This window comes from Rhinopithecus roxellana, chromosome 15 (assembly GCF_007565055.1).
Source record: "Rhinopithecus roxellana isolate Shanxi Qingling chromosome 15, ASM756505v1, whole genome shotgun sequence".
NCBI classification, from domain to species: Eukaryota; Metazoa; Chordata; class Mammalia; order Primates; family Cercopithecidae; genus Rhinopithecus; species Rhinopithecus roxellana.
The window spans coordinates 12,456,983-12,470,662 of record NC_044563.1 but is presented as its reverse complement, the minus strand read 5'-3'; the positions used below and the strand labels follow the sequence as shown (position 1 = coordinate 12,470,662).

Here is a 13,680-nt window from a genome sequence, read left to right as displayed (position 1 = left end):
AAGGAAACATAACCTCAAGCCAGCCTTCATATGACCTTTCAGTTTTAATTCACACTGCCTGTGAAACCTTAAGAAGATAGTTTAGTTTTAAAAGTGTCCTGCACCAGGCACAGTGGCTGATGGACTGTAATCCCAGTGTTTTGGGAGACCGAGGTGGGAGGACTGCTTGAGCCCAGGAGTTCAAGACCAGCTTGGGCAACATAGGGAGACCCCATCACTACAAAAAGTAAAAAAATGAGCCAGGCATGGTGGCATGGATCTGTAGTCCCAGGTAAATCAGGAGGCTGAGGTGGGAGGATCACTTGAGCCCAGGAGTTCAACACCAGCCTAGGCAACCTAGCAAGACCCCATCTCTACAAAAAATTTAAGAAGTTAGCTGGGTGTGTGGTATGTGTCTCTATCATAGTCCCAGCTACTTGGGAGGATAGTTTGAGCCCAGAAGACTGAGGCTGCAGTGAGCTATGATTGCACCACTGTACTCCAGCCTGGGTGACAGAGTGAGACCCTGTCTCAAAAAAAGAACAAGGTGGCCAGGTGTGGTGGCTCACACCTGTAATCCCAGCACTTTGGGAGGCCAAGGCAGGTGAATCACAAGGTCAGGAGTTCAAGACCAGCCTGGCCAAGATAGTGAAACCCCATCTCTACTAAAAATATAAAAATGTAACTGGGTGTGGTGGCACACGCCTGTAATCCCAGCTCAAGCTCAGGAGGTTGAGGCAGAGAACTGCCTAAATCTGGGGACTGGAGGTTGCAGTGAGCCGAGATCACACCACTGCACTCCAGCCTGGGCAACAGAGTAAGACTCCGTCTCAAAAAAAAAAAAGAAAAAGGCTGGGTGTGGTGACTCATGCCTATAATCCTAGCACTTTGGGAGGCTGAAGCAGGCAGATCGCATGAGTCCTGGAGCTCAAAACCAGCCTGGGTGAGGTGGTAAAACCCCATCTCTACAAATATTAGCTGGGCATGGTGCTGTCTGCCGGTAGTCCCAGCTATTGGGGAGGCTGAGGTGGAAGGATTCCTTGAGCCTGGGATAACGAGGCTGAAGTGAGCTGAGATTGTGCCATTGCACTCCAGCCAGAGCAAGACTGTGTCTCAAAAAATAAATAAATAAAAAAGAACGAAAACGGTGTTCTGGATTGGTGGCATTCCAGGTGACTAGCAGAAACACCCTGGAGCAATTTAACTTTATCTGAGGACTCAAAGAACTCTCTCACAGGTGAACTTCTAGGCCAAGCAAGGCAGAGATCTCACAAGCAAACAAAGCGTGATAACTGAGCAGCAGCCACAGTGGACAAAAACTGCCCACTAAGACTTCAGATATTGACCTTATCAGACACAGAATATAAGACTATGCTTGCTATATTTAAAGAAATAAATGAAAAGTTTGCAAATGTGAGCAAAAATGAACAGATTTGAAAAGATCCATTATATCTTCTAGAAATAAAATTTTTTAAATTGAAATTAAGTTCTTGGAAGAAATAACCAACAGATTTGACACAGCAAAAAAGAAAATTAGTGAACTGAGAAAGGAACTGAAGGAACAACCCAGAATGCAATCCAGAGACACTAAGAGATGGGAAATCTAAAAGCAAGATTAAGAGAAAGAGAGGATTGAGTGAGAAGGTCCAGTTTATATTTGACTAGAATATACAGAGAGTGGGAAGGAGGTGATATTCTCAAAGATCATGACTACAAATTTTCTAAAATTGTTGAAAGACATCAATTCATAGCCAGGAAGTTCAATACACTCAAAGCAGAATGAAAAGGAATCCATACCTCCACGCATTTTGGTGCATCGTATAGTATGAAAGAAAAAAAAAAATTAAGATTTTTTCCAGAAGGCAAGGTAGACAGACTCCTGGCTCAAATAGCGATGATGGAAGCAGAATAAGAAATAATAGTGTCTTTGATAGGCTGAAAATAATGTCAAGCCAGAATTCTATATCCAGAGAACTGTCAAGAATAAGCACACTCTAAAGGCATTTTAGACAAACACTGAGAAAGTTTATAACCCACAGACCCTTGCTAAAAAAAAAACAATACAAAAAGAACCAGGTGTGGTACTTCATGCCTGTAATCCCAGCACGTTGAGAGGCCAAGGAAGGAGGATCACTTGCACCCAGGAGTTCAGGACTAACCTGGGGCTGGGCATGGTGGCTCACACCTGTAATCCCAGCACTTTGGGAGGCTGAGGCAGGTGGATCACTTGAGGCCAGGAGTTTGAGACCAGCCTGGTCAACATGGTGAAACCCCATCTCTACTAAAAATACAAAAATTAGCTGCGTGTGGTGGTGCACACCTATAATCCCAGCTACTTGGGAGAATGATGCAGAAGAATCGCTTGACCTTGGGAGGCAGAGGTTGTGGTGAGTCAAGATCGCGCAACTGCACTCCAGCCCGGGCAACAGAGTGAGACTCTGTCAACTCCCCACCGCAAAAAAAAAAATATATATATATATATTATCTGGGCATGGTGGCTGTAGTCCTAGCTACTTGAGAGGCTGAGGTGAGAGGCTCACCTGAGACCACGAGATCAAGCCTGCTCAAAAAGAAAACAAAACAAAGGAAATACAAAAGGATATGTTTCAGGTGGATGGAAAATGATCTCAGATGAAAGGTCTGAGAATGCTGAACAAAAATACTGTTATTCTGTGGGTAATCCAAATAACATGGGCTATCTCAAATCATGATGTTTGAGATAGCCCATGTTATCTCAAATGATGATGTTTGAGACAAAAAAAAAAAAAAAACTTTAGAATTAAAATATTAGCCCACCATAGCATCATAAACAAAGGAAAGGGGTGATTCAGGCTGAATTTCTAAAGTTTTTGCATTGTTCAAGAGGAGGGTAAAGACATTGATTACGGCTGGGTGAGGTGGCTCATGCCTGTAACCCTAGCACTTTGGGAGGCTGAGGCAGGTGGATGGCTTGAGCTAGGAGTTTGAGACCAGCCTGGGTAACAAAGCAAAACCCCATCTCTACCAAAAAAGTGCAAAAATTAGCCAGGCATGGTGGTGTGTGCCTGTAGTACCACTCAGCTACTCCGGAAGCTCAGGTGGGAGGATGGCTTGAGCCCAGAAGACAGAGGTTGCAGTGAGCTGAGATCACGCCACCACATTCCAACCTGGGTGACACAGCCAGACCCTGTCTCAGGAAAAAAAAAGAAAGAAACTGATTAACTAACTTCAGTATGTATTAAGCAAACTCTTATGTCTTTCAAACTCACAGAGAAAAAAACTAGTAGAGAGAAAAGCAGGAACTCAATACAAAGGGCAGCATGACAAGAAAGACAGGCAGAAAATAAGTAAAAACATAAGTCAGCTGAAATAAATACAGCATTAATCACTGTGAGTGTAAATGAACTAAACTCTCTAGACAAAGGACAAAATTTTCCTTTTTTTTTTTTTTTTTTTGAGATAGAGTTTTGCTCTTGTCACCCAGGCTGGAGTGCAATGGCACAATCTTGGCTCACTGCAACCTCCACCTCCTGGGTTCAAGTGATTCTCCTGCCTCAGTCTCCCAAGTACCTGGCATTACAGGCACCCACACCAACCTTGCCTGGCTAATTTTTGTATTTTTGGTAGAGATGGAGTTTCACCATGTTGGCCAGGCTGGTCTTGAACTCCTGACCTCAGGTGGTCCATCTGCCTGGGCCTCCCAAAGTTCTGGGATTACAGGCGTGAGCCGCCATGCCTGGCCATGGACAAAATTTTTCAAACTGGATTACTAAAAAGTCAGCTAGTGCTGTTTACAAGAAAACAAAACATTGGGCTATAGAAAGATTGAACATCAAAGAGTATAAAAAGATATATTTTAAAAATTCAACAAAAAACCCTCCTGAATTAGCTATAGAAACATTGGCTGAAATAGACTGGAAAGTAAAAATAATTATTAGAGATGAAGGTGGTCACTAGATTTTTAAAAATGTTTAATTCCCTAGGCTCTTATAAGAATTCTAAATGTGATGTACCAAATATCATAGCTCAAAATATATAATGAAAAATAATTGATAGAAATATAGAGAGAAGTTGGCAAAGCCATTAGGATACGATTTTTATCATCTTTCTTTCAGTAATTGATAGATTAAGCAGACAAAATAATAAGTTTGATATAATGGACAATTATAGAACAATCCCCCTAATACTCAGAGAATAGCATACTGGTTGAGAGAACAGACTTCAGGATCCCTCTGCCTGGGTTCAAATCCAAGTTTTGCCACTTCATAGATCAGTGACTTCAGCAAGTGGCTTAAATGTTTCCGTGCTTCAGTTTCTTTATTATCCCTAAGATAGGGATAATAATAGTACCTGCCTCATAGGCTCAGTGTGAGTTAAGCTAATTATAATATTTAAAATACTTAGGAGTGCTTCACATACAGTCACAATTTGTTAGCCAGTCTTTTCAAGAACAAAGGAATCTTTACGAAAATTCATCATACACTGAGCCATAGCACCAGCTTCTGTTCACTTCAAAGCTCTGATCTTTTGTAGGTCACATTTTTTTGCCACAAGAAAATTAAGTTAGAAATTTTTTTTAAGTTTTAAAAAACATTCTTCTAAAATAACTAGTTTATCAGAAAGAGATGATAATGGTAATGAGAAATTACATAGCATGACCATGAAAAATGTACGTATATTAAAAGAGAGAGCTATCAAATCAATAACCTAACCTTCCACCTTAAGAAACTAGAAAAGGCAGTTAAGTAAAAGGAGTAAGTTCTAGTATTTGACAGTAAGGCAGGGAAATTATAGTTAACAATAGTTTATTGTATATTTCAAAAGAGTTAGAAGAATTGTAATGTCTCCAACACAAATAAAAGATCAATGTTTGAGGCGATGGATCCCGATTACCCTGATTTGATCATTACACATTGTATATGTTATCAAAATATCACATGTACCCCAAAAATATGTTCCACTATGATATATCAAATAAAAAATGGATTTATTAAATTTAAAAAAAGAAACTAGAAAATGAACATTCACCAGTTCTTGGGATTTAAGAAAAAAGAAAGTGGGCAAATTGAACCCAAAGCAAGCAGAAGAAAAGAACTAATAAAGGCCGGGCGCGGTGGCTCAAGGCTGTAATCCCAGCACTTTGGGAGGCCGAGACGGGCGGATCACAAGGTCAGGAGATCGAGACCATCCTGGCTAACACGGTGAAACCCCGTCTCTACTAAAAAATACAAAAAACTAGCCGGGTGAGGTGGCGGGCGCCTGTAGTCCCAGCTACTCGGGAGGCTGAGGCAGGAGAATGGCGTAAACCCAGGAGGTGGAGCTTGCAGTGAGCTGAGATCCGGCCACTGCACTCCAGCCTGGGTGACAGAGCGAGACTCCGTCTCAAAAAAAAAAAAAAGAACTAATAAAGATTAAAGTCCAAATACATGAAATAGAGAATAAACAATAAAGAAAAATCAATAAAACCAATAGTTAGTTCTTTGAAAAACTCAACAAAATTGACAATTCTTTACCTGGCCTAAACCGGAGAAAAGACGGAGGACTCAAATTACTAAAATCAGGAATTAACGAGCAGCATCACTACCAACCTAACAAAAATAAAAAGATTACAAGGAACTACTGTGGACAATTATATGATAATAAATTAGATAATATAGACAAAAAGAACAAATTCCTAGAAAGAAACAAACCACCAAAACCGACCTAGGAAAAACAGAAAATCTAAATAGACCTATAATAATAAAAAGACTGAATCAACAACAACAAAAAACTTCTCACCAAAGAAATGTCCAGGACCAGATGGCTTCGAAATTCCACCAAACATTTAAAGACCAATTAACACCAATCCTGAAATTCTTCTAAATAACTGAAGATGAGGGGATACTTCCTAACTCATCCCAGGAGACCAGCATTACCTTAAAGCCAGATAAAGACACCACAAGAAAAGAAGATTACGAACCAATATCACTTATGAATATAGATGCAAAAATCCACTCCCCCCCCCCAAAAAGCTACAAACCCAACCCAACAGTATATTAAAAGGAATATATACCATGATGAGGTGGGATTTATCCCAGGAATGCAAGGGTAGTTCAACAAAGGAAAATGGATCAATGTAATATACCACATTAATAGAAGGAAGGGGGAAAAAACCTCATTCATCTCAATTGATGCACAAAAAGCACATCAGTTCATGATTTTAAAAATTCAGAAAATTGGCCGGGTGCAGTGGTTCGTACCCGTAATCCCAGTACTTTGGGAGGCTGATGTGGGTGGATCACGAGGTCAGGAGTTTGAGACCAGCCTGACCAACACAACTCGTCTGACAGGTGAAACCCCATCTCTACTAAAAATAGAAAAATTAGCTGGGTGTGGCAGTGTGCGCCTGTAGTCCCAGCTAGGGACTAAGGGAGGCTGGGGCAGGAGAATCACTTGAACCTGGGAGGCAGAGGTTGCAGTGAGCAGAGATCGCGCCACTGCACTTCAGCCTAGGCGATAGAGCAAGACCCGGTCTCAAAAAAAAAAAAACACAAAAAACTTCAATAATACCACTTCACACCCACTAGGATGGCTATAATCAAAAAGAAGAGCAATAACTAGTGTTAAAGAGGATGTGGAGAAATCGGAACCCTCACACATGCTGGTGGGGTTATAAAATGGTGCTGCTGCTTTGGAAAACAATTGGCAATTCCTCAAAAACTTAAACATGGAATTACCCTATGGCCCAACAATTTCACTCCTAGTTACAGGCCCCAGAGAAGTGAAAACATATGTTCAAACACATGCACATGAATGTTCACAGGAACATTCTTCACACAGCCAAAAACTGGAAATAACACAAATGTCCATCAACTGATGAATGAATCAACAAAGTGTGATAGATCCATATCATGAAAGATTAATCTGCCATAAAAAAGAGATGAAGTACTTCTACACCATAAATGAACCTTGAAAACATTATGCTAAAGCAAAAAAGTCCAGAATAGGTAAATTTATAGAGACAAAAGGTAGATTCATGGTTGCTAGAGAGAAACGGATAGAAAGTGATGGCCAGTAGTTACAGGATTTTCGGGGGAGGGGGTGAAGAAACGCTCTGGATAACAGTAATGCTTACACAACACTGGTACACTAAAAACCACTACATTTCACACATTAAAAGTGCAAAATTTCTGGTGTGTGAATTATATTCATTCACAATTTTCAAAAACATTATGTATCAAAATTGTGTAACTTAATTAAGGATGTACTTAAAAGAAATTTATCACTTTAGTTGCTTAAATTTTAAAAATCTAAATTAACGAAATAAGCATCTAATTTAAGAAGTCATAAAATAAAGTCAAACAATCAATCCAGGTCAAGCATGGTGCCTCACGCCTGTAATCCTAGCACTTTGGGAGCCCAGAGTGGGCGGATCACTTGAGGTCAGGAATTCAAGACCAGCCTGGCCAACATGTTGAAACGCGGTATCTACTAAAAATAAAAATAAAAAAATTAGGCCGGGCACGGTGGCTCAAGCCTGTAATCCCAGCACTTTGGGAGGCCGAGACGGGCGGACCACGAGGTCAGGAGATCGAGACCATCCTGGCTAACACGGTGAAACCCCGTCTCTACTAAAAAATACAAAAAACTAGCCGGGCGAGGTGGCGGGTGCCTGTAGTCCCAGCTACTCGGGAGGCTGAGGCAGGAGAATGGCGTAAACCCAGGAGGTGGAGCTTGCAGTGAGCTGAGATCTGGTCACTGCACTCCAGCCCGGGCGACAGAGCGAGACTCTGTCTTAAAAAAAAAAAAAAAAAAAATTAGTTGGGCATGGTGGCACATGCCTGTAATTCTAGTTACTTGGGAGGCTGAGGCAGGAGAATCACTTAAACCCAGGAGATGGAGGTTGCAGTGAGCCCAGATCGCACCACTGCAGCCTAGGTGACAGAGTGAGACTCCGTCTCAAAATAAATAAATAAATAAATAAATAAATAAATAAATAAATAAATAAATAAAAATCCAAAGAAAGTAGAAGGAATGAGATAATAAACAGTAAAGATTAATGATAAAGGAAAAAAACACTACCAGGCACAGTGGCACACACATATAATTCCAGCTACCTGGGAGGCTGAAGTGAGAGGATCACCTCAGCCCAAGAATCTAGCCTGCAGTGACCTAGGATCACAGAGAACTAGGATTGTGCCACTGCACTCCAGCCTGGGCAATAGAGCAAGACCCCATCTCTAAATAAGTAAGTAAAAATAATAAAAGAAAAAGAAATACTATACAAAGTACCAACAAAGTCAAAAGTCATTTCTTTTTTTTTTTTTTTTGAGACGGAGTTTCACTCTGTTGCCCAGGCTGGAGTGCAGTGGTGCAATCTCGGCTCACTGCAAGCTCTGCCTCCCAGGTTCACACCATTCTCCTGCCTCAGCCTCCCAAGTAGCTGGGACTACAGGCGCCCGCCACCACGCCCGGCTAATTTTTTGTATTTTTAGTAGAGACAGGGTTTCACTGTGTTAGCCAGGATGGTCTCGATCTCCTGAGCTCGTGATCCACCCGCCTCGGCCTCCCAAAGTGCTGGGATTACAGGCATGAGCCACTATGCCTGGCCAAAAGTCATTTCTTTGTAAAGATTAATATTGACAAACTTCTTGAAGAATTACTAAAGACAAAAGAGAGTGCAAATGAGCAATCTCATGCATAAAAGGGGGACATTATTACACACGAGACATAAGAGTATATTAAGGATAACTTTGTGCTAATAACTTTGAAAACAGATGCCAAGAATATTAGAAAATACAACTCAGGGCTGGACACAGTGGTTCACACCTGTAATCTCAGCACTTTGGGAGGCCAAGGCAGGAGGATCACTTGAGCCCAGGAATTCGAGATAAGCCTGGGCAACATAGTGAGACCTCCATCTCTATAAAAATAAAAAATTAAGGCCAGGCATGGTGGCTCACGCCTGTAATCCCAGCATTTTGGGAGGCCGAGACGGGCAGATCACGAGGTCAGAAGATCGAGACCATCCTAGCTAACACAGTGAAACCCCGCCTCTACTAAAATACAAAAAAAATTAGCCGGGCATGGTGGCGGGTGCCTGTAGTCCCAGCTACTCAGGAGGCTGAGGCAGGAGAATGGCGTAAACCCGGGAGGCGGAGCTTGCAGTGAGCCGAGATCACACCACTGCACTCCAGCCCGGGCGACAGAGCAAGACTCTGTCTCAAAAAAAAAAAAAAAAAAAAAAAAAATTAGCCAGGCATAGAGGCTCATACCTGTGTAGTCCCAGCTACTTAGAAGGCTGAGGCAGGATTTGAGCTCAGGAGTTTGAGATTGCAGTGAGTAACCTGTCTCTAAAAAAACCCTGTCTCTCTTTAAAAAAAAAAAAAAAAAGAAAAGAAAAAAGAAAGAAAAAGAAAAAACGAAAAGAAAAGAAAATACAACTCATCAAAATCGGCTCAAGAAACAGAAAATCTGAACAATTCTATAACCTTTAACTTTCAATACTGAATATCATTAATCTTCATACAAAGAAAAAAGCAAGCCTGACAGCTTTACAGACAAGTTCTACCAATCATTCAAACAATGAATCACTCCCATCTTAGGTAAACTCTTCTAGGAAACAGAAGAAGAGAGGATACTTCCCACCTCACTGTACAGGACGAACATAGCACTGATACCAGTATGGTCAGTATGAGAAAGGAAAATAACAGGCAAATGTCACTCATGACCGTGTTGTTTTTATCTCAAGAATGTGAAGTTGATTTAATGTTAGGAAAGCAACAAATGCAATTTACCATTTTATTTTTTTTAAACGGGGTCATGTTGTGTTGCCCAGGATGGAGTGCAGTTGCTGGCATAAACACGGCTCACTGTAGCCTCCACCTCCCTGGCTCAAATGATTCTCCCTCCTCAGCCTCCTGAGTGGCTGGGACTATAGGCGTGTACCACCATACAAGGCTAATTTTTAGATTTTTTTAGTAGAGATGAGGTCTCACTGTATTGCCCAAGTTATTTGCAAACTCCTGGGACCATTTTAATAAATAAAAGTAAAAAGCATACGATCATTATAATATAGACAATTGAAAGTGTTTAACAATATTAAACTTCATTAGTCCGATAAAAGGTATCCACAAAAAACCTAGATTAGAAAGGTACTTAGTGGTGAAAACTTCCCCTTTAAGAGTGAGGCTTAGTTAATAGGGTTGATCCTAAAAATAAAAATAAAAAAGGGAGGAACAAGAGCAGGAACCTCTCCAGTTCTAGGCAGCATATTAGACAAGAAAAAGTAACAAAAGTTGTAAGAATTACAGAAGAAGAAACAATTTGCCATTATTTGCAGATGCTATATTCCTAATTAGAAAACCAAAAAGGGCTGGATGCAGTGGCTCATGACTATAATCCCAGCACTTTGGGAGGCCAAGGCAGGCGGATCACCTGAGGTCAGGAGTTCAAGACCACCCTGGCCAACATGGTGAAACACCGTCTCTACTAAAAATACAAAAATTAGCCAGGAGTGGTGCCTGCACGCCTGTAATTCCAGCTACTGGGGAGGCTGAGGCAGGAGAATCACTTGAACCAGGGAAGCAGAGGTTGCAGTGAGCTAAGATCCTGCCAAAAAATACATACAGATGAATCAGTAAAATTAATTACAGTTTTTAAAAATTTGCTGGATATAAAAAATACATCTAAAAGGTCAAATGCATGTTATTGTATCAGCAACAAGTTCACTTGGGAGCTGTAATTTTAAAGAACATACTATTGTCGGGCGTGGTGGTTCATGCCTGCAATCCCAGCACTTTGGGAGGCTGAGGTGGGCAGATCACGAGGTCAGGAGTTCAAGACCAGCCTGGCCAACATGGTGAAACCCCATCTCTACTAAAGATACGAAAAAAATTAGCCAGGCATGGTGTCACACGCCCGTAATCCCAGCTACTCATGAGGCTGAGGCAAGAGCATCACTTGAACCCGGGAAGCGGAGGTTGCAGTGAGCTGAGATCGCCCCATTGCATTCCAGCCTGGGTGACAGGGTGAGACTCTGTCTCAAAAAAAAAAAAAAAAAAAAAAAAAGAACATACTATTTATACTTTGGGAGGCCGAGACAGGCGGATCACGAGGTCAGGAGATCGAGACCATCCTGGCTAACATGGTGAAACCCCGTCTCTACTAAAAAAATACAAAAAAACTAGCCGGGCGATGTGGCGGGCGCCTGTAGTCCCGGCTACTCGGGAGGCTGAGGCAGGAGAATGGCGTAAACCCGGGAGGCAGAGCTTGCAGTGAGCTGAGATCCGGCCACTGCACTCCAGCCCGGGCTACAGAGAGAGACTCCGTCTCAAAAAAAAAAAAAAAAAAAAAAGGCAACAAAATTATAGTGTACCTAGCATTAAATCTCAAGAGATGTATAAATTCTTTATGATAAAAAATACAACATTCTATTGAAAGACATTAAAGGCCAAAATAAATGAAGAGATACACCACATCCTTGGATGAGACTTAAAATTATAAAAATGTCAATTCTCCCCAAATTGGTCTATAAGTTTCATGCAATTCCAAATTAAAACCTCAAAATGGTTTTTCATAGGACTTGGTAAACTGATCCTAAAATTCATCTGGAAAAACAAAGGTCAAGAACAGCTAAGACAGATGCAGTGGCTCACGCCTGTAATCCCAGCAATTTGGGAGGCCAAGCCAGGTGGATCATTTGAGGTCAGGAGTTCAAGACCAGCCTGGCAACATGGTGAAACCCCGTCTCTACTAAAAATACAAACGTTAGCTGGGTGTGGTGGCAGGCACCTGTAATCACAGCTACTCAAGGGGCTGAGGCAGAAGAATCATTTGAACCCAGGAAGCAGAGGTTGCAGTGAGCCAAGATCGCGCCACTGCACTCTAGCCTGGGCAACAGAGCAAGAGTCCGTCTCAAAAAAAAAAAAAAAAAAAAAAAAAAACCAGCTAAGAGACTGTGGAAGAAGGAATTTGCCCTGTCCAACAGGAGGACTTACACATCTATAGTAATGGATTCAATGTGTTATTGGCAGAGGCATAGATCCAGGGACAGAATGGTGAGTCCAGAAACACACCGACACATACCTGGGGACTAGGTGAGGGCGCTAGTGCTGCTGGGGAGTGAGGAGATGATGTATTTCTCAATAAATGGTACAGGGAACGGTGGTTATCTATTTCGGGAAAGACTGAAATTGGATCCCTACAAGGGAGAAGAATGCTTCAAAACAGAGGGCAGGGAGCCGTGCTGAGAAGGAAGCACAGGAGAACAGCACAGCAGCAGATCTGGCAAGGCCAAAGCTGTAAGTAACCTTTGAAAAGGCAGTTTTAGCAGCATGGTAGGGATGAAGCTGGACTGGGAAGGGTTAAGCAATGAAGCAGAAGTGAGAAAGGAAATAGGGAGTATGGTAATTCCCGAGAAATTGTGCTTTGAAGGAGGGCAGAGAAATGAACAGGGAAGTGGGGTCGAGAGGGCTGCTTTGTGTTAAGACAGAGGATTTTCCATAATGACGCTGGAGAGAGGTGACAGATGAAGGAGCAAATGCTTTCAGAGGTCAGGGAGAATGGGATCCAGAGCAGAGGTGGGGGTCCCCATGAGCAGGGACTGTTCTGCCACTGTCACAGGTGGGGAGGCAGTGAGGACACAGGCACAGGTGCAGAAGGCTGGGGGATTTGGAGGTAGGAACATGAGGTGTCCTGTAGGACAACATCTATCATTTCAACGATGTGTAAGGCCAGGCCCGAAGGTGAGAATAACAATGGGGAGAGGTCGAGGTGAGAGTGGAAACGTTACTAACCAGTAGTGGAATTGCAGGGGATCATGGAAAATGCTTATTTGAGATTTGTGGCTATGAATTTACAAGGGAAAATATGGCATCAGTTATGTGATTTCTCTCCTGCCATACTCAATGGTTCCCAAGCCGGAGGAGAGCTGGGTTCCACTAGAATGGGTTTTGTGCCAGATGATGGGAGACAGGGGCCAGGGAACAGAAAGTGTTTGTAGGAACAAGATTAAAATGATAGCTCTAACCTAGGTAAGGAGAAAAGGCAAGACGGGAAAAGCAAGATGGTATACAAGTGGTGAGTTCAACAGGCTGGCTTGGTCCAAACGTTGAAGACTAAGGGAGTAGAAAGAGTCAAAGGTGGAGGTCAGAGAGCGGGTGTTTGCAAGTCAAGGCAGCTCTGGTGCCCTCGTGGTGGGGGCTGAGCTAAGGTAGAGGAAAAGCCTGCTGCAGGTGAGAGTGACAAGGAACTGAGAGGCCAGGCTGTGGCCCGTGTCAGCCACATGGAACTAGAAGCCCAGGGAAAGATGGCAAGAGAAGACAGAAGGGACCCAGAGCAGTGGCTCACGCCTGTAATCCCAGCACTTTGGGAGGCCAAGGTGGTCGGATCACCTAAGGTCAGGAGTTCAAGACCAGCCTGGCCAAGATGGAGAAACCCGCCTCTACTAAAAATACAAAATTTAGCTGGGTGTGGTAGGTGCCTGTAATCCCAGCTACACGGGAGGCTACGGCAGGAGAATTGCTTGAACCCGGGCGATGGAGGTTGTAGTGAGCCGAGGTCACACCACTGTACTCACAGAGTGAGACTCTGTCTCAAAAAAAAAAAAAAAAAAGAGGCCGGGCGCGGTGGCTCAAGCCTGTAATCCCAGCACTTTGGGAGGCCGAGACGGGCGGATCACGAGGTCAGGAGATCGAGACCATCCTGGCTAACACGGTGAAACCCCGTCTCTACTAAAAAATG

General features: G+C 42.7%; 1 protein-coding gene and 1 long non-coding RNA gene across 6 annotated transcripts in view; both read right to left on the bottom strand.

The window, feature by feature from the left end:
* The window catches only part of CAPN1 (calpain 1), a 32,680-nt gene that overhangs the window by 10,619 nt on the left and 8,381 nt on the right, over nucleotides 1-13,680 (bottom strand). The gene's annotated exons all lie outside the window — the stretch shown is intronic.
* Nucleotides 3,085-13,318, bottom strand: LOC115893516. Of its 2 annotated transcripts, none has more exons than XR_004053543.1 (3): nucleotides 12,025-13,318; nucleotides 5,737-5,873; nucleotides 3,085-3,145 (listed from the first exon to the last, which is right to left on the bottom strand). It is a non-coding gene; the product is annotated as an uncharacterized LOC115893516 (long non-coding RNA). The 2 variants fall into 2 exon arrangements; XR_004053544.1 differs by lacking the exon at nucleotides 3,085-3,145 and adding an exon at nucleotides 5,494-5,546.